This window comes from Lichenostomus cassidix, unplaced genomic scaffold (genome assembly GCF_008360975.1).
Source record: "Lichenostomus cassidix isolate B80296 unplaced genomic scaffold, HeHo_3.0 HiC_scaffold_43, whole genome shotgun sequence".
NCBI lineage: Eukaryota > Metazoa > Chordata > Aves > Passeriformes > Meliphagidae > Lichenostomus > Lichenostomus cassidix.
The window spans coordinates 3,118,833-3,140,796 of record NW_028147635.1 but is presented as its reverse complement, the minus strand read 5'-3'; the positions used below and the strand labels follow the sequence as shown (position 1 = coordinate 3,140,796).

The 21,964-nt window shown below is 53.6% G+C and overlaps 1 long non-coding RNA gene and 1 pseudogene across 1 annotated transcript; one reads left to right on the top strand and one right to left on the bottom strand.

Moving 5' to 3' along the window:
• The first annotated feature begins 1,979 nt into the window (after nucleotides 1-1,979).
• Nucleotides 1,980-21,964, top strand: part of LOC146421176 (uncharacterized) — a 125,450-nt pseudogene continuing 105,465 nt past the window's right edge.
• Nucleotides 20,636-21,860, bottom strand: LOC146421180 (uncharacterized). The gene is made up of 3 exons (XR_014848807.1): nucleotides 21,661-21,860; nucleotides 21,230-21,605; nucleotides 20,636-20,690 (listed from the first exon to the last, which is right to left on the bottom strand). It is a non-coding gene; the product is annotated as an uncharacterized LOC146421180 (long non-coding RNA).

Sequence of the window (21,964 nt, the reverse complement as noted above, 5' to 3'; positions counted from 1 at the left end):
CTCCCAACTCTCTTCCTGATCCCACTGGTGGGGAGTGACCGAGGGGCTGTGAGGTGCTGCCTGGGTTGAACCAAGACACCAATTGTCTGTGCTTTGCTTTGCAATATTTCAGAGCAAGTGTGTGTTTTATTCACCTCAATAAGTGTAACAAAAGTTTCCCAACAGCTTCTAATAGATAGAAATGCCAAACATATTTAAAGGGTTTATGGATAACTTTAAAAAACTTGCATGACAATGAGCCTGGAAGTCACAGATGTTTATTTACTCAGTGCTTAATGGATACTCAATTTACTTAAGCATTACCAATGCTTAAGAGAGCTCCTGTGATTTACTGTGAAGAAATATTCAGGGATCCCTTATAGAGCTCTGTTCTTCCTAATTTGCTTTACTGGGTTCTTCTTCTACTTTTACATGTTTATAATTTGAAAGTTATAAAATAGATGTTGTCTTTTGGGCATAGGTAAATAGGTTAAAATAGGTAAATCCAACTAGGTTTCCATTCTGACTTTCAAGGAATTTCAGTGTCAGAGTGTGTGAATGACAGTAAATTCACTGTCATTCTGAAGAATTAATTGTTAAATTAGTACTGGAGGGTGTGATATGTAGCCTCATTCAGCGTCATCGTTTGTAGATGGCACACATTAAATCCTTATATTGGAAGATTTTAAGATCCCACTATTACATTTGAGAGGAATCTCCTGTTCCAGAGTCATGACAAAGTTCTAACAGATCAAATACATCAAATTTTATCCTTTGGATCTCTAATCAGGATGGAATTGACTTCTCCATGCTGATGTGAAATGTTTCACAGTAGTTTACAGAACCAGAGAATCGTGGAACCCCAGAATGGTTTGGGTTGGGAGGGACCTTGAAGCCCATCCAGTGCCACCCCCTGCCATGGGCAGGGACACCTTCCACTATCCCAGGCTGCTCCAAGCCCCAGTGTCCAACCTGGCCTTGGACACTTGCAGGGATCCAGGGGCAGCCACAGCTTCTCTGGGCACCCTGTGCCAGGGCCTCCCCACCCTCCCAGGGAACAAGTCCTTCCCAAGAGCCCATCCAAGCCCTCCGAAATGGGAGTATTCACCATCACTTCCTCTTGCAATTTCCCAGTTTCAAATGGAGCTGTGTGAACGTTTCAGCCTTTTTTGAAATTGTATTCCAACATCTCATCTCTGGAGTTCTTTCCTTTGCTTCCTGAACTGTGGGAGTTCTCCTCTGTTTTATTCTTCATTCTAAAGGGGCAAATGATGGAATTCTCAACTATGGTGGAAGGAAAAGCTTTTCCCAATGAGCCCAGTATTTGCACACCACAGTTCTTGACCCTAAACTTGGTCTTGCACATGTTCCATGTGCAAGAGCCTCTGCATTTTTCAGTGGACCCTCTATCCTGATTTGAGAAGGGAATTCTCTGCTGAGTTTGCAATTATCAGAGTTAATAGACACCAAAAAATGACTTTTTTTGACAGAAAAAGGATTTTTTGGAACATTTTCCAGAAGTATTTCTACCTTCTAATTATTTACAAACAAATTTCAGCCTGCAGCGATGCCTTCTACAACTTTACAGCTGTGCATGATGTGCAAACCCAGTTTTTTAAAGCTGTGGCACATGCACTGATTGCTTTTGCAGTCCCTGATGTGTCCCTGCGAGAGGCTGTGTGACAGCTCTGTCACCGCCCTCTTTGCACACTGCTGTCCCAGCCGGTTCCAGCCGGTTTGCAGCTGGTTCTGAGCCCCCCTAGCCCGCCGCTGTCCTGGGGCTGCTGGGGAGTGGCCCGTGGGGACAGCAGCGCCTTGCAGGCTCCTTTGTGACGTGTGGCTGCGTGTGCCCAGAGCCCATTGTGACACCTGGGGACACGGCGTGAGCGGGAGGCTATAAAAGGGCACCGAGAGCCCGGGGGTGCCACTGCCAGGAGAGAGAGCTGCTCTATCAGGAGACAGCATCTCCCGCAGTAGCGAAGTGTCACAGTGTGACGGAGATGGCGACAAGCGAGAAGAGCACCGTGGGCGTCCAGCCCAAGAAGAAGTGGCTGCGATTCCCTGGGAGGCAGAAGGTGAGGGATGCGCTCGGGCTTGGGGCCAGGCTTGCGGGCACGGAGGGAGCTGCTGTGCCAGGGGGCCGTTTGCACCGCAGAGGGCCAGCTGGTCCTCATCCTTCTCCTGCTCCGTGCAGCTGTCCAACTGCGAGTCACGGGCAGCCCCGCAGGAAGCTGAGGAGCACCGTGACTCCTGTGCTGCCTCTGTGGCGCAGGCGGCAGCAGCAGAGAGCCGGGCAGCCCCGCACAGCCCCAGGGGCCGCGGCCAGGCTCTGCTGCGCTCGCTGCGGCGCGGCTCCCGTGCCATCCTGAGCGGGATGGCGGCTGTGATCCGGCGACGCGGCCAGCAGCCGGGGACACGGCGGCCTCCGCATCAGGGCACGGGGACAGGGACGGCAGCAGCAGCCCCCGCACTGGGGCCGGAGAGCCGGGCAGCTGCCCCGCACAGCCCCTGCTGCCCCCCCAGCCCGGAGCCCGGCCAGCTGGAAGCTCTGGGTGGGCAGGGGGCAGGGGCAGCAGCAGGGGCTGTGCTGGCAGCACCAGAGATTGATGAGAAGTCCTGTGTCATCCTGGAGGAAGAGTGGGAAGTGGAGAGCCTCCAAGAGCTGTCTGAAGAGGAACAGGACATAGACCCAAGCTGGAGAAGTAGAGAAGAGAGACCTCCTTTGAGGCCAAGAGAGGCATGGGCAGAGCACGGGAAGCTTCAGCCGTGCACAGCCACAGGCCAAGGCCCAGCTCTGCCCAGCAGAGCCCCTCACAGCGGGGAAAAGACCTCAACTCCAGACTTGATTCAGGAGCGCTGCCCTCCCAGGCCCTCGCCCAGCCCACTGGAAGGTCTCGGACAGTGGGCTGGGTCAGCAGCAGGGACAGTCCTGGAGGAGCTACAGAGCGAGGACAGGGGCTGCTCCAGGGATCTCCAAGGTGGCAGTAGTGTGGAGGAAGACATCCCAGTGTCCTGTTCATATGATCCAAAACCACTGGAACATTGCAGTGGCTCAGGACAACTCCTAGAGCTTTCTTCCCCAAATGCAGATCAATCAGACTCCAGTGGGGAAGAGAGCAGTGACCAGGAGTCGTCACAGGAGAACACGAACAAAATCAGTGTCTACCATATATGGGTCAAGCCCTTCTACCCAGCGCTCATGTTTGACCCCTTTGAGCTGCTGGCAGAAGAGGCAGACACTGACCTGCCCAGCACACCTTGTGCCCGGGCAGCTCATGGGGACACCCAGCCAGAAGCTGCTGCTCTGGGCATAGCTCGTGAGGGTGAGGAGCACCACGTACATCCCACTGCCAAGGCACGAGAGGTGGCAAACACAGCAGCTTCTGCTGCCTCTGTGGTGCAGGCGGCAGCAGCAGAGAGCCGGGCAGCCCCGCACAGCCCCAGGGGCCGCGGCCAGGCTCTGCTGCGCTCGCTGCGGCGCGGCTCCCGTGCCATCCTGAGCGGGATGGCGGCTGTGATCCGGCGACGCGGCCAGCAGCCGGGGACACGGCGGCCCCCGCATCAGGGCACGGGGACAGGGACGGCAGCAGCAGCCCCCGCACTGGGGCCGGAGAGCCGGGCAGCTGCCCCGCACAGCCCCTGCTGCCCCCCCAGCCCGGAGCCCAGCCAGCTGGAAGCTCTGGGTGGGCAGGGGGCAGGGGCAGCAGCAGGGGCTGTGCTGACAGCACCAGAGATTGATGAGAAGTCCTGTGTCATCCTGGAGGAAGACTGGGAAGTGGAACACAAATGAGATCCAAGCTGGAGAAGTGGAGAAGAGAGGCCACCTGTGAGGCCCTGTGAGGGATGGGCAGAGCACGGGAAGCTTCATCCAGGAACAGCCACAGGCCAAGGCCCAGCTCTGCCCAGCAGAGCCCCTCACAGCAGGGAAAAGGCCTCAACTCCATACCCAGTTATGCACCAGTGCCCCCAAGCCCCTTGCCCAGCCAGCTGGAAGATCTCCCTGGGCAGGGGGCAGAGGCAGAAGCAGAGCCATGCCTGTCAGGGGCACCAGCTGAGGAGTGGTCCAGCTCAAACAAGCTCAGGTCTGTGTGCAGTTTGCCAGGGCTGTCCACAGCCTGGGCAGAGATCACACACCTGAGCTGGAGCACTGAGGAGGAGAGAGCCTCAGGGTCCCTCCCAGGTGAGGCATGGCCTGAAGATGCAGAGCTGAGCAGCAGGCCTGGGGAAGAGAGTGGCTCAGGCTCCTTGCCATGTTGGTCATGGGCTGAAGACACAGCTGAGCTGGAGCAGTGAGGCGGAGAGTGGCTCAGGGTCTCTCCCATTAGAGGCCTGGGCCGAAGACAGAGACCTGAGTGGGAACGCTGACAAGGACAGTGGCTCTGTGTCCCTCCCAAGTGACTTGTGGCCGGAATGCAGCCACCCAGCCTGGAGGACTGAGGATGACAGTGCCTCAGGGTCCCTCCTACGGGACATTCCAGATGGCACTTGGGGACAGCAATTCCTAGAGTGACACAGGTGGTTGTTTGAGTGTCTGCAAGGCCTGCGCTCAGCTGTGGCTGTGGCTGTCCCCGAGTGGCAGCTGTCCCACTTCAGGAGGGTGCTCAGGGCATTTGGGAGCCTCAGACACCTCATTCCAGTGCTCCAGTCAGAGGAGCCATCCCACCATGGCTCCGTGGGAATGCCAATGGTGTAACACCCATGGAGGCATGAGCACTGGAATGAGCTCTGGAACGCTCTGTCCTTGCTCTCCTTTGCTCCATGTGTGTTTGTGCACAGCCCCTGAGCCAGGCCCTGCAGAAAGTGGATGTGTTGGCTGGAGGATCTGCAGTGCCTTTGCATTGTCCCAGGCATCCCTCACAGCTCTTGGCATGCGACTGGCAGGCTTGGCATGGAGAGGTTCCCTTCCCCAAAAAATCTGGTTCAAAGGCACCTTCTCCACTCTGGCAAGGCCCCAAACAAAGAACCTGCTTCTCCTTCTTTGTGACATGGGATGTGACCAGGAAACAAGACGTGCCAAAGCAAGTGCCAAAGCAAGTCAGGGTTCTGGTCTGAGTAACCAAACTCTGACACTGGCAATGACATTTCCAATGATCTGGACAAGACCATTGAAGGCACCCTCAGTCATGTTGCAGATGCCACCAAGTTGGGTGGCAATGTCCATCTGCTGCAAGGCCAGGAGGCTCAAGACTGAGGTGCCATTGTACTTGCTACCTCAAGAATTTGAGGAGCAAAAGTAAGAGAATTTATTAGACTTAAATTCTGTAGGTTAAAATAGGGCTAGATGTTAGTAGAGGTCTCTTCTAGAATTAGGGATAATTGGATAAAGGCCCTCTCATGCCCTCTTTTCCTGTTTAATTAAGAAACAAAAATTAATTATTAATAAAAATAATTAACTTACAAACTAACTAAATTCAATAAAATTAAACCATAATAACTATACTAACAAAATTAATTAATTAAACAAGGTAAAGAGTTCTGAAGCTTTAAACTAGACATTAGTTGGGAAAGAAAACTGCTAGGTAGCTCTTTTTTTTATGATAGATAATATTATTTAGCATTTGGCCTGGAATATGTTCCTCTGGAATATGTTCCTCAGGCAGTTGAGCTGTAGCTCTTGCTCAGTTAGAACAGGTTCCATAAGATGCTTTAATTAAAATAAAATGATGGAATTGACAAATCAGAAGAGCTTGTTGTTTTCATTGTGCTGTAGTCATTGATTTGGGGGAAACTGCTGAAGGCTGAAGCCATTTGGTCTCTGGGGCGTTGCAGTGTGTGCTGTGTGGGGCAGAGGAGAAAGGCGCTGCCTGGGGCGGGAGGGATGCAGGGACACCAAGTGCTTGTGACTTGTGCCACAAGGCCTTGGTCTGATGCAAAAGCTCCTTTTCTTGCGTCCACTTCTCCTCCTAGAGAGCTGCCCTGGTGCAGAGATCATTCTGTAAGATCTCTGCAGGAAGGAGAGCTCTCAGCCATGCCAAGGAGATTTTCCAGAACTCTCTGTTCTGCAGGCCAGCAGCTGCCAGGCTGTTTTGTGGAACTCGTTGTGAGGCACACGGAGATTTTCCTGCCAGGACATTGGATCCCACTGGCTGTGTCAGGTGCCTGCAGAGGTGCTGCAGCACTCAAATGCATTTGCAAATGCAGCTTTTGCAGCCTGGCTGAAACTCTCCTGAGACAAGGAGCCTGAGAGGACACGTGCTTGGCCACATGCATTGTGCAGCTGAAAGCTCCAGGATGCCACAATGTGCCACGCTGGACACTGCCTGGCATTGGTGACAAGGGGAGAACCAGGGCGTGGTGAGCAACACGACTCACTCCCCGGCTTGTGAAGAACAACTATTTATCAATTAACAGCCAAAGAACAGAAGTGTTAAGCTCACTATTTCTCGTGACAAGGCAGAGAAAACAGCACACTCGATGCTGGGCGCTCTCCCTCGCACATCCCAAAGGGCAGAGGACCAGGTGCAAAGCACTGGGTCACTCTTATACCCTCGCTTATTACACCCCATTGGTCCATTTGGGATCCTTCGTCTCATTGGCTCGTTTGTCCAAACGTGATTGGCTCGTTTCTCTGGTGCGTTCCTGTCCAATCACGGTCTAGGTCTCTCCTGGTTGGTTCTCGTCTGGTCCAATCCGCGTTCTTGATGACATCACCCTCTTCTGTTGGGATATTCTAGAAACATCTTCCTTTATATGGGTGCTTTCATGCACATTCATTTAATGGGTGTGTTTAAATGTTACACTTAGTACAGCATCTTGCCGCCTAGTAACTCCAACATAAGTAATATAAAGAACTTAACTTTATAATTAACCTTATGAACTCATTAACATATTATTAACTCATGGGTATAATTAACTTCAGTGAACTTAAACTCATTTATAGCAGTCTCCCCTCTCATCCTTTGATCAGGCTTTTGTCTGCATCAAGGAAAAGTCACACCAGATGATGAGCCCTTAGTTCCCATACGAACTTCTCAGTTTCTGGTATTTTTCATCTATTTCTTTAGCAGTTTCATTGATTCCCTCTTCCCAATTCTCTTTCATTACCATCAATTTTTCTTGGGTCATCTTTTCTAGGGCGTTTTGGGTAATACTTGTTATCATCCATATCATACAGGGGATTACACACATGAGAAAAATAATACTTGTTAAAGCACACAGACCAATAAACACTGTTCTTTTTATCCACCCCCCATTAAAGAAATTTTCCGACCAATTTGCTTTAAAAAGGGGCATCCAGTTTTGGATGGGTACATGTGCTAGTTTGCAGATGTCATGAGTGATATTCTTAATAGTTTCCCTGTGGTCATCAATGTCCATGCAACATTCAGGTGAGTTAAATTTTCCACACACTCCACCCTCTTCTGCCAGAAGATAATCTAGGGCTAGTCTATTCTGATATACCGCCATCCTCATTTGTTTTTGCTGTGCTGTTATAAGGTCTATTGCCAGGGTGGTTTGATTTGTTATGATTTTGAGGACTGCTGGTAATCTGATAATGCGGTTCAACATATAAATAGGGGTTCTATACCCTCAAGAACCATCTTGGGCCCAAGTGGCCCATAAGTACTGATGATTCTTTCTGGGGTCAATTGGTCATCTGCCCTCTTCTGAGTTCCCCCTATTAAATCTCTTTTTTGTCATTGTAGTTCATCATAAAGTGGGACTCCCAACTCTCGTCCTTGAATCCAGGGTAATAGAAAGAAAGAAGGTCTAATCACTCCTAATGCACAACTTCCTGACCAATTTTGAGGTAAGGTAGCAGAAGCAGTATCCCCAAGTAACCAGAATAAACCTTTTGGAGCTTCCCAAAAGTTGTGATCTTCCCTTTTTATCTCTTCCCAAAATTTTGAAATTCCTGGGACATCTAGGAATGGATTAACTTCTTTTCTGATGCATTCATATAATCCTTTGTGATTTATGTACACACACCCCATCTTTCCTCCTTCTCTGGACCAGTACAGGTTAGGGGCTTTCGGTATCCACCGGGTATGGCTGCCATCTGTAACTAGGTAACATTTGCACGATAATTGGCCAACCTCTGTGTGATGCTTTGGTCCTTTTCTCCATATACACTCTTCACCAATGGTTTTGGCTTGTAATTTCCATTGTCCCCATCGACTTCTTGCAGCTAATACATCTCCTTTCATTTTCATCCACTTTAACACATCTCTCGCCCTTAAACTTATACCCTCCCATGGCCACATTTCAGTCATCTTGGTACCTCCACAAATCCAGCAACTGGACACATTAAACTCTTTGCTTATTCTCTCTACCATGTAAAGAAATAGATTTTCCCATATGGTATCATGCCTTCTTCTTCAACATCCCACACTCCTTTTTTTAGCTCTTTCTATGTGATTCAGTCTTCCACATTTCTACTTTTTGACAACCCTTCCTCCAGATCGCGCTCGAAACAAATCCATTCTTCTTTTATAGGGCATTCTCCATCCAATTTTTGTTTGAAACTCCCTATGTTTTTGGCTAGCCAACACATTTGTCCTTCTTCTTCTCCAGTTCGTAATTCAGGAAGATTGATACACTCAGTGTTCAGATATGTATGTATCCTTACAAGTGACTTTGTAACATGCCCTGCATACAAGGGATAATAGCACTTGTCACAGCTTCCCAGGAGGTGGATACTCAATACCCAAGCTAGCCACAGGGGTCTGGCACAGGATACCCTCCCAGCCCTCACACCTATGGGGGCTCCTCCCAAGGTGGGGATGGTTCGTCTGGCAAAGGCAGAGCCTGACCCAGTCTTGCCCCCTCCATGCTTTCTCTTTACCTGGGTGTGGTATCTTCCTTCAGGACTCATCTTCTCCTTTTCCTGAAACCAGGTTCTTCACAATTGTTTAGGGTCTGATTGTCCAGATACATGGGGAATGCTCTACACTTTTCACTTTTGGTGGCACTTAAGAAAAACACCAGAACCGTGAAATTATTATAATTAACAAGATAAACTGGGAACATTGCAATAATTGACTGAACTCGTATGGTTAATTCTTATAATAGAATCTCACAAGCAGTTTTTAAGCATAGAAACTTGATAGAGGTCAGTGGTGGTCACAGGGTGGTCAATTCCTTAGGTCTTTTCCACAGGGTCAGCTTCAGACCTCCTGTCTGTCCAGTGACTGACCACTCAGTGGGAGCTGGAACTGGCCTTTCACTCGGGTGATGTGACTCCAACCCCTCTCTTTGGTTCGGACTGTGGTGTTTGTCATAGGAACCTGAAAAGGACCTTCCTATTCAGCAGTTAGCAATGTATCCCTCCAGACTTTGATTAAAACCCAGTCACCCGGCTCGATTTTATGGATCTTAAAGTCTATGGGAGTAGTTTGGGACGGATATCCTCACTTCATTAGATCTTCCAGAGTGATGGCAATTGTCTGAAGATAGTTTTTGGTGATATTCTCTCCTTCAGCATATCCACCTGTGCTAAAAGGGGTAGTCAAATAAGGCAGCCTGAACATAGCCTCATAGGGGGAAACTCCCAAGTCAGCCTGTGGTCTGGCTCTAATCCTTAACAGGGCTAGCGGAATGCATTTTAACCAATTCATTTGTGTCTCTTCCATTAATTTTGTTATGGTGTTCTTAAGTGTTTGATTCACCTGCTACACTTTCCCTGAGTTCTGGGGATGCCATGATGTATGAAGATGCCACTTTACCCCCAAAGCTTCCATTATCTGGTGTAAAACCTTTGAGGTGAAATGAGGACCTGGGTCTGAGTCAGTGGTATTGAGCACCTCATACCTAGGTATGCCATTCAGCATCAGAGACACCTTTGCCTTGCTTGTCCCCAACTGCCATCACTGCCTCCAGTGTTCTGCTCTAACTGCAACCTGGGGACACTTTCTCAGTCATGTCCCTCACAGGAATTTATTTAAAGTACAAGGAACTTCAGTGTTCCTATTTAAGGTTTTCTTCTTGAGAAGTTTTTTGCACACACCCTGAGCGACTGAGTCTGATGCAAACAGCACCAAAGCCCCACAAGGGTCATTCAAGTCCCTGTGCTGCTGCTGTGCTGCTGAGCTGGGCTGGGCTCCTGGCACAGAGGAGCTCCTGGCAAGCGGCAGCGCTGCAGAGAGACAGCTCTGCCCAGGAGCAGCTCCTGTGCACAGCCCAGCAGGGCTGGGGCACTGCCAGGCCATCTCAGGGACACCAGCAGGGCACACCCAGAGCTCACAGGTGCTCAGCATTGGCAGGGGCTGTGCCATGGCCCAGAGGGGGCTGTGTCATAGCCATGGGCACCTCTGGGGCTGTGTCAGAGAGCCACAGAGCAGCTGTGATGTCAGAAAGGAGCTGTATGACATCACAGACTGGGTTGTGTGAGGTCATGGAGCACCTATGGCATCATAGAGGGGACTGTGTGACATCACAGAGCAGGCTGTGACATCACAGTACAGTGATGTGCCATCAGAGCTCACTGTGACATCAGAGAGTGTGTTGTGTGAGGGCACAGATTGGGCTATGACATCACAGAGTTGGGTGTGTGAGGTCATGGAGAAGCTATGGCATCATAGAGGGGACTGTGTGACATCACAGAGCAGGCTGTGACATCACAGTGTGGCTGCATGACATCCCAGGTAGGCTGTGAGATCACAGATGGCTTTGTCATCACAGAGTGCATTGAGACATCACAGAGCTGGCTGTGACATCATAGACTGGGCTGTGAAACCACAGGTTGGTTGTGTGACATCATAGAGCAGGCTGTGACACAGAGTGGGCTGTGACATCACAAAGAGGGCTGTGCAGTTGCAAAGAAGACTCTGCCATCATGGAGGGTGGCTCTGTCTGACATCAGAGAGCAGAAACTGACATCACAATTTGGCTTTGTGACATCATGGAGCAGGCTGTGCAATGTCATAGAGCAGGCTGTGAAATCACAGACTGGGTTTTGATATCACAGGGTGGCTGTGTGACATCACAGGTAGCTGTATGACATCACTGGGGAAGTCACTCTGCCCCAGGCCCCCTCACAGTTCCCCCAGACAAGTCCAACGCTGCTCGTGCACAGCAGGGTCCCCTGTCCCCCCAGGTCCCCCCTGACCCCAGTGCCACAGCCTCCCCCAGAGGATGTTCCACGAGATCGACCCCCAGAGCCTGACATGGGGACAGGGGGGACAGGGCCCTGGGGGGTGGGACAGGGGGACAGGGACCCCCCGGCAGTGTCCCTGTGTCCCCTAGGGCGAGAGCCTGGCCCAGGGCTCCTTCACCCTGTTACAAATGAGGACTTGAGAGCAATTAAAAATCCCCAGCAAGGGATCAGCAAACACCGGATTTAATATTAAGTGACAGCACAGCAACCTTCCATGGCAAGAGTCACTCTGCTTCTGACTGCACAGTTCAGGCACACCAAGGGAAAAAAGCAACAAGAGAACCAAAGAAAATCCAGGCAATGAACTGAGAACTCTGTGTGTGTGTCTATGTGTGTGTGTGTGTGTGTGACACAAAAGGACAGTGAGGGCAAGGATAAAAGGAATACGGTCTAAAAACTTAACAGCCCTCAGATTTAACAGAAGTTGACTTCTACCTTAACCTGAACTTATACCTTAAACTCAACAACTTAGCAAAAGAACAACCCCTAGCAGCATTTCACTTAGCTCATACCTTATGACTGAACCTCACTTACAGGCCTAACTCACTCAGATATCCAAGGCACTTCAACACCTCCCAGAGCAGCATTTCTCCCCCATTTCCAGAGCACAGGCACACGTGTGTGCACACAGACAGCAAGAGGCAGTGCCAGGGAGCTGTCAGAAATTGCCCTGGAGGGCAGGGAAATGCTCACTGCAGATGCTTTTGCATCTCCCCAGCAGGCGAAGGGTTGAGCCTGGAGGAGTGGGGGGATCGGCCCAGGGTCCCTCGTTGTTCGGGGATGCCCCGAGTGCAGCAAACGGGAGAGTTCCCGGCTCGGAGAGGCCCCACTCAGAGGGAGCTCACTGCTCCAGGAGAGCTCCAAGGGGCTCCTTTTGGAGCCCTGTTGATAGGGCCCCAAGAGATGGGCTTTAGTCACAGCAATGTTCCATCCTGGCTGCACTTTGCATCAACAGCTTTCTCTGACACTGTGAGAACAGGGATGTTGTGCCATTGAGGGAAGAAAAACAGTTCCCAAGGCTGCTCCTAAAGAAAGCAGGAGCTGGTTGGACAGCAGCAGTGCCTGGGAGCAGACAGTGTTTGTGATCAGCTGCAGAGGAGCTGAGCCCAGGGGCTGTTGGCCAAGGCTGAGGCCTAACGAGCATTTCTCAGATCGCAGGGCAGCCTGAGAAGGGGAGGGAGTAATGCACCACGCCAGGGCCCCATGAAACTTAGGAGACCATTGTGACACTGTGGGGCCTTGTGGGACCGAAGGACCATTGTGACACTGCTGAGCCTCATGGAATCATGGAGACCACTGTGACATTGCAGGGCCTCATGGAACCAAGGGGACCATACTGACTGTGTGTGGCTCCGTGGAACCAAGGGACCATTGTGACACTGCAGGGCTTGTGGAACCAAGGGGCAATTTGACACTGCTGGGCCTCATGGAAGCAAAGGGGCCATTGTGACCCTACAGGACCTCATCAAACCAAGAGGCCACTGGGACACTGCAGTGCCTTACAGAACCAAGAGTCCATTGTGACACTGCGGAACCACAGGAGGTCATTGTGACACTGTGAGACCCTGTGGAGCCGAAGGTCCATTGTGACATTGCAAGGCTTCATGGAACCATGGAGAGACCATTAAGAAACATCACAGCCTCATGGAACCAAGGGGCCTTTGTGACAGTACAGGGCCGCATGGAGCCAATGAGACCTTAATGACACTGTGGATCCCCATGGAAACAAGACCACCATTGTGAAACAATGAGGTCTTATGGAATGAAGGAACCTTTTTGGCACTGCGGGGCCTCATGAAACCCAGGTGATGTGACAAAGCAGGGCTGCATGGAACCAAAGCTCCATGGTGACACAGAGTGGCCTCATGGAATCAATGCTTAATTGTGACACTGTGGAACCAAAGAACATTGTAACACTGTGAACCCCCATGGGAACAAGGGGCCATTGTGACACTACAGGGCCCCATAAAACCAAGGGAACATGGCACAGGTCTGCCTGGTTTGGTCTCCCGGGGGCCACCTGACTGCTCCAGCTGACCTTGACATGTTGAGAGTCGCTTCTCATCTGCCACTGAAACACTGGGGCTCTCTGCCTTCCTTCCTGTGGAAAAGAACTGTCCTTCTCCTCCAGGCACCCATGGCCAGAATTGGGATTTCACCACCACATTTCCTTCTATCCAGGGATTGTTCCCATAGGAATACTGCCTTATACTCAGAGTCCACAAACAACTGTAATTCCTTTTAAAAGTCTCGTTGAGAGAGTTGTTTGGGGCCTTACACCTGCACTCACCATTCCACAGCCCACATCCCACTGCTCCCAGGAGAGCCACAAGCACCCTGTGAGGCCACAGACCCCCATTCCCAGGGCATGGGAGTCAGGGCTTGGCTGTCCTGCTTGGCACAGCCCAGGCAGGGCTTTCACAGCCACATTTCACAGTTCATTTCCCACCTGGACCCGGTGGTGCCATCGCATTCTGCTTCCTCAGCCCCAGGGATGCTCTCCTTGTCTGCTCATTGCCCCCACAGTCTCTTGGCAGGGATGGCCTCAGTGGGGGCTGCTGACATCCTCAGCAACTTGGAGGTTGCTCCTGAATTTTACTTCTCCAGAGGCTTGTTCAGCCTTCAGATCTTCAGCAATTCAATGCTCGAGGGCTCATAAACGTTCAAAATAGCTTTGCCAGGCTCAGGGCCAGGAGAGAGGCCGGGCAGAGCTGGCCATTGCCGGGAACAGGCCCTGAGCCCTGCAGCAGGATGGAGCTGGGGCACAGCCAAACTCACCCACAAACCTGGGCTGAGCAGCCAGGGCTGGCAACGGCTGGGGACAGAGACTGGGCTGACAAATGTCCTGGGCTCACTCCCTGCTCTGTCCGTCCCACCAAGGGCACAGAGCAGCCTCCTCGCTCGGCCACTTGCCTGTTTTCCATCCCTTCCCCAGGCCCTGGCTCTGCCCCACAAGCCCTGGGCTCAGTCTTCCCCCTGCACGCTCACACAGACTGAGATGGACACTGATGGGTTTCTCCTCCAGCTTCTCTCAGCCCAGCCCAGCTCCCTCCAAGCTCTCCCACCTGCCCTGAGCTCTCTGCAGCACCAAGGGGCAAACATGGCAGTGCTGATAATCAGGGAGACCACAGCCAGGTGAGGGAGGCATGTGGAAACGGCGCCCTGCCCCAGGCTCTGCCAGGCTCGAGGCCAGGAGAGAGGCTGGGCAGGGCTGGCCATTGCCGGGAACAGGCCCTGAGCCCCGCAGCAGGATGGAGCTGGGGCACAGCCAAATTCACCTGCAAACCTGGGCTGAGCAGCCAGGGCTGGCAATGGCTGGGGACAGAGGCTGGGCTGACAAATGTTCTGGGCCCCCTCCCTGCTCTGTCCGTGCCACCAAGGGCACAGAGCAGCATCCTCTCTCAGCCACTTGCCTGTTTTCCATCCCTTCCCCAGGCCCTGGCTCTGCCCCACAAGCCCTGGGCTGAATCCTCCCCCTGCACGCTCACACAGGCTGAGATGGACACTGATGGGTTTCTCTTCCAGCTTCTCTCAGCCCAGCCCAGCTCCCTCCAAGCTCTGCCAGCTGCCCTGAGCTCTCTGCAGCACCAAGGGGCAAACATGGCAGTGCTGATAACCAGGGAGACCATGGCCAGGTGAGGGAGGCATGTGGGAAAGGCTTTGTGCTGTCCCTGCTCAGAGGGGATCCTCAGCACAGCCCTGAACATCTGCACGTAGGAGAAAACAATGAACACAAAACAGCCACAAGTTATCCAAGCACTAATGACCATGAGCCAAAGTTCCCTGAGGCTGGAGTGTGCACATGAGAGCTTGAGGATCTGGGGCACTTCACAGAAGAACTGGCCCAGGGCATTGCCCTGGCACAGGGGCAGGGAAAATGTATTGGCTGTGTGCAGCAGAGCAGTGAGAAAGCCACTGGCCCAGGCAGCTGCTGCCATGTGGGCACAAGCTCTGCTGCCCAGGAGGGTCCCACACTGCAGGGGTTTGCAGATGGAAACAGAGCAGTCGTAGTACATGATGGTGAGGAGATAATACTGTGCTGAAATGAAAAACCAAAAATAACTTGTTGGGCAGCACATCCTACATAGGAGATGTCCCTGGTGTCCCAGAGGAAATTGTGCATGGCTTTGGGGACAGTGGTGCAGATGGAGCCCAGGTCAGTGAGGGCCAGGTTGAGCAGGAAGAAGAACATGGGGGTGTGCAGGTGGTGGCCGCAGGCTACGGCGCTGATGATGAGGCTGTTGGCCAGGAGGGCAGCCAGGGAGATGCCCAGCAAGAGGCAGAAGTGCAGGAGCTGCAGCTACTGCATGTCTGCGAATGCCAGGAGGAGGAACTGGGTCATGGAGCTGCTGTTGGACATTTGCTGTGTCTGGCCATGGGGACCTGTTGATGGAGAAAAGGACAGTGACAAGTTAGGAGAGGCTGCTTTGAGCCAAAGCTGTGCCATTCCCTGCAGACTGTCCGGCTGGGACTTATCCACCCTTGTTCCTTCTCTGGGAAAACCTTCATCCAGGTTCCTGCCTGAGCTCCACTGGTGCTGTCTGAGTGTGCCATGAGCAGCCAGGCCTGTGCGTGGGGCTCTCGAGGAGCCATCCCTGCCCTGCTGCCCTGGGATTGTGGCCATGGGGCAGAGGGACAAGGCTGAATATTCAGGATTTGTCAGGGGAATCCCTCCTAATGCAAAAAGGCTTGGTAGCATTTTCACTCACAGTTCCACAGGATAGCAGGAGGGAGTTTTAAGGAATGTTTTCCTACCCACACATCATTCCTGGTTCTCTGAGGTCAGAAATCCCCAGCATTTCTGCTGTACTCAGAGTTTGACACTGAGAGATGTGAGAGGCAAAGGGATTCCCTGAGGCTCAGGTGAGGGGCTGGATGGGCTTGTTCCCAACTGCCCTGGGTTTGCACCTTTGGCTGCAATCAGAGCACAATCACACTCCCCTGTCACCCTGGGAAGAAAGCAGACCCTGCTGAGAGCAGAGGGATCACTGAATGTCTCACCCTCTCCAAAGGTCTCTCAGCAAGGTCTCAGCCCCTCCTTCTGCCAAGGACACTCACTGTTCCCTTGGCAAACCCAACAGCACTTCCTCACTTGTAGCATCTCTGCACTTCCCCATGGGGCATTCAGGGAACTCTGAGAGGCTCTGGCACAGATTTTCACCCAGGAGGGAAGCTCAGAGCTTGGAAGGACACAGCAAGGAGATCCCCAGGTGTGCTCATGATGGCATCTCAGGGAGGGAGGCTCAGCTCCTTCCCCTTTCCCATGGACTGCTTTGCCCACAGCCCCACAGGTCACAGGGAAGCTTGGACACCCCATTCCCATGGACACAGCTGCCTGGGAGGAATCCCAAGGGCAGTGCCTGCCTCAGCTGCTGCAAACCCCAGAGCCTCCCTGAGAGCACCAGATAACAGTGACAGAATCAGAGGAATGCAGAAACAAGAGAAGATGTTGTGGTGCTGTGCCTGAGAGGGCAGGGCAGGGACAGCCTGGCACTCAGGACAGTGTTCCCTGTCCCCAGCTGTGCACGGCACCTCCCACACACCAACAGTGCCCTCCTGCCCACAGCACTGCTCTGTTCAGCTCCCTCTCCTTCCCTCATCATCTCCCTGTGCTGCACATGTTCCTCCTGAGAGGAGCCTTGTCCCTGTCAGCGCTCACAGAGCCCATCCCACCCTCTGTGCACTCGCCCGGCCCTACAGAAACCTGCCTGTCTGCAGGGCCCTGCCTGGGGGAGGCTCTGTGTGCAGGTGGGCAAGGGCAGCTGGCAAGAGCCCTGCTGGGCCCTGCAAAGGTGCTGCTGCTGCTGTCCATGGGCTGAGCAGTGGCTGAAGGCCCTTGAGGAGGCTCCCAGCAGACACACTGAGCACCCAAAGGTACAGAGCAGGAGTTATTGTTCTTTGTGTCTGCAACCCTCGGCCCGGGAGCATCGCCCCCCGGGACATCCCACAGGTGAGCGGGCAGGGGGAGCTCGGCCCAAATATCTTGGGCGATGCCTGGGGTTCTTTCTGGGAGAGGGGACTTTTTGGACCTTGTAGGACTGCAGCACGTAACCCCAAATATTTTTGTTGGCTGCCCGGTAGGGGTTTTTTTGGGGGGAGGGGCAATGGGGAGGGAGGGGGCGGATTTTTGGATCTTGCAGGACTCCAAATGTGAGTCGCAAATGCCCCTTGGGGAGATATGGGGGAGTCCCCAGCACGTGGGATTTTTAGGGGATCCCAGTGGCGTCTGCTGGGAGGGATGGGATGGGATGGGATGGGATGGGATGGGATGGGATGGGATGGGTGGGATGGGATGGGATGGGATGAGGCCTGGGAAGGGTTGGATGTGGATTGGGGTGTGGGATGAAGTCTGTGGGAGGGGGATGGGTGGGATGGGGCCTGGGATGAGGCAGCCGAAGGTTGGGGGTGATGAAGCCGGGGGGACCCCACTCCTTAGGGGCTTGCGGGGTATCCGGCAGCTGTGAGAGAGATTTGGGGTACCCCTGATCCTTCGAGGGTGGCACTGGCAGCGGGGGGACACGTGGCTCCGGCACCTCTGGACCCCACCTGTGCCCCCCCTCGCCCCCAGCGCCCCCGGGAGCGGAATTTGGGGAGGGGGGAGGTGGGGGGCGCCCAGGCCGGGAGCCCAAATGGAGCAAAATGGGGATTGGGACCCCCAGAGTGGGCAGGAAGGGCCTGGAACCCCCAAAACCAATCACAGGGGAGGGAGGTTGGGATTGAGGGAATGATGGTACAAGGGCAGAAGAGCAAGGGAAAAGAGGGGGCTGGGACCCCCAAAGAGAGCGGGAGGGGGATGGGACACCCAAATGGAGTCGGGAGGGGTCTGTGGATTGGGAGAAGGATGGGAAAGGGGAGGAGAGGGGAGGGGAGGGAAAGGTGGGGTTGGCACGGAAGCAGGGCAGTTCCATGGGGGTCCAGCCCTGTCCCCCAGCACTGGATCCCTGGAGCAATTCCCTGGGGCTCTGGGGGAGGTTGATCTGCACTGGGGGTCCCCAAGCCCCCTGTCCATCCCTGGGGCTGATCGGGGGGTTCTCCCCACCCAGCAGCCAGTGCTGCAGCAGCCATGGGTCAGAGGAGGGAGGGGAATGGGGTTCTGGGGTGGGAGCAGATGAGGAGCAGAGGAGGAAGAGGAGGGAGAGAGGAGGAGGAGCAGGAAAAAGAAGAGCAGGAGAACCATGAGATTTCACCACCCACTGTGTCTGCAGCACCCCTGGCTCTGGGATCATTGCCCCCCCTGCATTCCACAGGTCACCAGGGAGGGGGAGCTCACCCCAAAGCTATTGGGGGGTCTCTGGGAGGGTGTTAGTTTTTGAGGGGTGTTTGGAACTTGCAGATTCTGGAAGTGAGTGCCAGATATCTTTGCATGCCCCTGGTGGGGATTTTTTGGGCCAGAGGAGATGTTTGGATCTTGCAGGACTTCAAAGCTGAGCCATAAATGCACCTTTGGTGGAATATTGGGGGGTCCATGTGGGAATGGCCTGCTATCAGCAGGACAGGACATCAGTTTTGGGGATCCCTGAGAGAGCTGGGAGGGTGGAACATTGTACTCCCCAAGTGGTGAGAGCAGAGAGGGGCAATACTGGAGCTGGGGGACCCCTGGCAGCCTGGAGGGCTGGGGGAGGCTGGAGATGAGGCAGGGCTGGGACACTGTGACACTGAAAGGGGTGATGGGGAGAGGGGGAAGCCCCGAGTGCCTGGAGTGGGGGGAGCCTGAAGAGGGGGACCCTGGGAGCCCTTGGAGCCAAAGCACAATCAGGAAGAAGGGACCCCTGGGAGCACCGAAACCCCACGGCATCCCTAATTGGGACCCAGGAGAAGGGGGATCCCCAGGACCCATGGGAGCTCCAGCACCTTCGAGAATGGGAAACCAAAGAACCCCAAAGACAGGAGACTGGAAAGGGGGAACCCTGGGAGGCTTTTTCTGAACTCATTCTTATTTTAGGACGAATTTATAGATACAAAACACCTGGTGACTTTCAGAGATATACTTGGGCAGGAGGAACCCCCAACCCAAGGCACTCACACCTTTTTTTTATCCAAACGAGGATTAGCCAATTCCCCAAACTTAGCCAGATGGAGGAGGAAGCTGCGAGGAAGAGGAAGATGCCCCAGGAGAGCCAGGCAGGTGAGGAGGAAGTCACTGCCCCTTTCCTGCTCTCTTCTCCTCCATCTCCCAGCCCAGCATCGCCCCTGGCTGCAGGACAGCCCTGCTGCTGACTCTGTCCTGCTAGGGATGGATTGGTGGGATCTCCTTCCCCTTCCCTCTGGCATGGAGGCAAATCCCAAATCCTCTCCTTTCCTTCCTTCCCCAGACAATGAGCTGAGGAGAGAGACCAGGGAGGGCAAGTCCTTACGGCAGAACCTCATGGAAGAGGCCATTTTGAGCAGCTCCATGACCCAGGAATCCAACCGGGAGGAAAAGCCCCAGAGATGCTGCACATGGAGGGGCTGCAAACCCAGCCCAGGGTGCTCTGAAGAGCAAAGACCCACCCTGTGCCAGAATGTTGGCAAGAGCTTCAGACAGAGTTCAGAGCGGGAGATTCCTGAGAAGCTTCATGAGACTAAGAAGCCCTACGAGTGTGGGGAATGTGGGAAGAGCTTCAGAAAGATCTCCAAGCTTATGGTCCACCATCGGATCCACACAGGGGAGAAGCCCTATGAGTGTGTGGAATGTGGGAAGAGCTTCAGCCAGAGCTCCACCCTGATCCGTCACAAGAGGATCCATACTGGGGAGAAGCCCTATGAGTGCTTCAAGTGTGGGAAGAGGTTTCACACCAGCACCAATCTCCTCAGTCATTAGCAAATTCACACTGAGGAGAGGCCCTTCCACTGCCCTAAATGCAAGAAGGGCTTCAATCGCAACTCCCACCTCATCAGGCATCGGCGCATCCACACTGGGGAGAGGCCCTATGAGTGTTCTGAGTGTGGGAAGAGGTTTCAGAGCAGCTCAGATCTCCTCAAGCACCAGCGGATTCACACAGAGGAGAGGCCCTTCCGCTGCCCTGAGTGCAGGAAGGGCTTCAAGCTCAACTCCACCCTCATCACCCACCAGCAGATCCACACTGGGGAGAGGCCTTACAAGTGTCCCGAGTGTGGGAAGAGCTTCTCCAGGAGCTCTCACTTGACCAGACACCGACGGATGCACCGGTAAGGGAAGCGCTGCGAGTGCCCTGAGAGGGGGAAGAGCTTCATGCACTGCTCCATATTCATGCCCCATTGTAGGACCCACTCTGGTCCTACACTGCCAGTGACTTATTGGTAACCTAACCCTAAACAGAGTCAGGGGAGGCAAATGAGAACTAAAAATAAGCTCTTAATACACTGTTTCTCTGCTCACCCCCTCCCTCTTTCCCACCAATAGCACAGGGGGTTGTGGCTGGCAGGGTATGGGTTTTTTTGGTCAGCCCATGACCAAAATTTCTTCCGCTGTTCAGGGAGAGGAGTCCTCTACTTAGCCATGGGTCCCTCCCACTGGAGACAGTCCTCTGCAAACTTCTTTGCCGTGGGTCCAATCTCTTGAGCAGCAGCCGCTGGAATCTGCTGCCCCATGAGTTCTTGTCCCCACAGGGTTCAGAGCTCTGAGCCCAGGCCAGGCTGTTTCCATCCATTTGTGGTGCTGAGAGGGAGTTTGGCATGCTCTGTGAGAGAGGTTTGGGGTCCTGGCTGGGCTGTGTGGCTTGGAGAGAATTTGGGTGGGTTTAGGGGGAGATGGGAATGGGGTTATGGTGGCTCTTGGGCCCATTTATATTGCAGGGAGTGGTTTGGGAGCATCCTAGGAGGAGCTGTTGGGTGGTTTGAGGGGCCTGGGAGTGGCTGTGGGGCTGGGGGGAGGGTTTTTGAGTGGTCATGACAAACCCAGACTCCCAAAGCTGCCACCATACCCCACCCCCCAAGGTGCTGCTGGGGTTTGGGGGCTCCATGTTGGGGTTCATCCTCCTGACACTGCAGGAGAAGGTGAAGGGTGTCCACAGGGGTCATGTGTGTCCCTGAGAGCATGTGTGACCCCCCATGCCAGTGTCACCCCCTTTTCCCTCCCCACAGGGCTCCTGACCCAGCTCCTGCTCCCCCAGGAGGGAATTTGGGGAGGGGGCAGAGGGGGTGCACAGCCCCTGCCAGGGGATGACCCTGAGCCAGCGCCCTTTGTTTAGCACCAACCTGGGCTTGGGGCTGCAGGAGGAAGAGGCTGATGGGAAGCAGATCCTGCAGGTGGGACAGTGCTTGGGGTCAGATCAGCAGTGCTGGACTTCTGTGGGGGAACTGTGAGGGTGGGCAGGGTGGAGTAACCTCCCAGTGACCTCACCCAGTCCCCTGTTGCATCACACAGCCACCCTGTGATGTCACAGGCAACTCTATGATGTCACACCTCCCTGTAATTTCATACACCTGCCCTGTGATGTAACAGCCACCCTGTGATGTCACACACCCCGCCTTTGATGTCACTACCAATTCTGTGATATCATAGCCCCATCTGTGATGTCACAGCACCACCCTGCAGTGTCACAGCCCACTCTGTGATCTCCCACAGGCAGCTCTGTGATCTCATAGCCCACTCTACCTTGTCCCATCACCATCCTGTGATGTCACACCTGTGATGTCACACAGCCTCCTCTGTGTCACAGCCTGCTCTGTGATGTCACACATTCACTCTATGATGTTGCAGCTGCTCAATGTCCTCACACAACCCATTCTGTGATGTCACACAGCACCTTTCTGACATCACAGCTGCTCTGTGGTTCTATGACACAGCCACAGAGGTGTTACCAACAATTCAGTAAAATAAAAACCTCCTTAACCCCAATGCAGCACTAAGCAGCAGCATTTTTTATTTGGCCAGATGCACAGGGAAGAGCTCCTCCCAAAGCTGTGCATGCTGAGCACAGGAAAGTTCCT